The 1952-nt window shown below is 44.1% G+C and overlaps 1 pseudogene; it reads left to right on the forward strand.

Moving 5' to 3' along the window:
* The first annotated feature begins 248 nt into the window (after positions 1-248).
* On the forward strand, positions 249-1493 carry LOC110206773 (POU domain, class 5, transcription factor 1-like; annotated as a pseudogene).
* The last annotated feature ends 459 nt before the right edge of the window (positions 1494-1952 follow it).

Genomic DNA, 1952 nt, shown 5'->3' on the forward strand with positions numbered 1-1952 from the left:
ACTAGTACTGGAATTCTAACCTAAAGTGAAATTCATAATATATGCTAAAATTCTATTTATATTATTAATCAAATAGCATTTGCGTGGATGAGAAAACTGAGTTACAAAAATTCAAGTCAATGTCAGGGTTAGGAATAAGTAAGTGTAACCTGGGTCATAGTTGAGTATTCTATTCATTAGACTATGGAACTACTTTTAAATTTATAAATTTAGGAAGATGATCTTTATTTAAAAATGTATAACTAGGTATGGCCAGACACCTGGCTCCTGAATATTTCTCGCCACCTCCGGGCGGTGGTGGGGCCGGAGGGTCAGACCATATGGGGAATTGGCCCGGCTTTCAAGGCCCACCCGGTAGTGCTGGAACAGGACCAGGACCCGAAGGGTGGGGAATGGCCCCGTGCCACCCCTTGTAAGATGTGTAGGGAGGGGGAGTCTACTGTGAACCTCAGCCCAATGTGGGAGTGATGGCTCAGCCTGCTCCGGAGATCGCAGTGCCCAACGGTGATGCAGGACCCGGGGTAGAGAGCCCTTCTGAAGGCAGCTCCCCAGAGCCCCGCGCCACTCGTCGAGTCACCAAGATTGAGCCGGTGAAGAGTGGAGACGAGCAGCCCCAGGACACCCCTTCCCCAGAGTAACTGGAGCAGTTTGCCAAGGAGCTAAAGCGGGAGATAATCATTCTGGATTATACCCAGGCTGATGTGGGCATCACCTTGGGGGCTCTCTTTGGCAAGGTTTTTAGCCAGACCACCATCTGTCCCTTTGAGGCATAGCAGCTCATCTTCAAGAACATGTGTAAGCTCCGGCCTTTGCTACAGAAGTGGCTAGAAGCTGCAGATGATAATGACCACATTCAGGAGCTGTGCAAAGCTGAGACAGTCCTTCAACAAGCCAGAAAGAGGAAGCGTACAAGCATTGAGAACGGCGTCTGGGGAAACTTGGAAACCATGTTTCTCCAGTGCCCCAAGCCCACACTTGAGCAGATCAGCAATATTGATGAGGAGCTGGGACTTGAGAAAGATGTTGTCCGAGTTTGGTTCTGTAACCGGCGTCAGAAGGGCAAGCGCAGCAATAGCAACTCACCCCAAGAAGATTTTGAGGCAGCTGGCTCCTTCCCTGGGGCACCTATGCCTTTTCCCCTAGCTCCAGGCCCTCCATTCAGTCATCCCAGTTATGGGGGCCCTCATTTCACCACTCTCGATTCCGCAGCTCCTTTCACAGAGGGGGATGCATTTTCTTCTCTCTGTTACCCCTCTGGGTGCATTCAAGCTGAAGGGCTTGGCCAATCCTCGGGCGGAGGAGGTGAGAGACTAGAGAATAAAGACTTAAAACAAATAATTGTTTTAAGGTCTAGGAGTTGGGCGATTGGGCTCTCTATATCCTGGGAGTATTTAGGGACAGGGAAGGATGGGATCAATATTTCAGAGATTCATAAGCAGAATTTTTTGAGGGGAATGTTTGGGAGGGAAGTTGGGAAGTTTGTTGTTTGTTAGTTCTGCATCTCTTTCATCTCCCAACTCTCAAATAAAGCAATCTAAAAAGCCAAAAAAAAAAAAGTATAACTACATTATTTTCAATTCTGTCAATCAATTTGCTGCTTGATAAACAAATCACTGTTAAAAATAGAGGAAGAATAATATGAAATTGTTGAAAAAAATCATCATTTTCTTCTACAACTCCATGGACATGTATTTATTTCCAAAATCTTTCTACAGTTTTTCCCTGGAAGAATTTTTTTTCCCCCAAACAGGTAAAGAGAAATGTTTTCTTCTTTTTTTTAAATTTTCTGGGTTACAAACTTTCTTTTTTCAAAAAAAAAGTTTTAGAAAATTCTTGCTTTTATTTATTTTATGAAAGTGAATTATTTCCCAGACTTATTGCATTTGAATGCAATTTGTACTTCAAACTTTTAAGTTTACACAATAAAGTCATTTACCTTCTGGCCAGCCTGT

Source organism: Phascolarctos cinereus, unplaced genomic scaffold (genome assembly GCF_003287225.1).
Source record: "Phascolarctos cinereus isolate Bilbo 61053 unplaced genomic scaffold, phaCin_HiC Scaffold_5;HRSCAF=322, whole genome shotgun sequence".
Taxonomy (NCBI): domain Eukaryota; kingdom Metazoa; phylum Chordata; class Mammalia; order Diprotodontia; family Phascolarctidae; genus Phascolarctos; species Phascolarctos cinereus.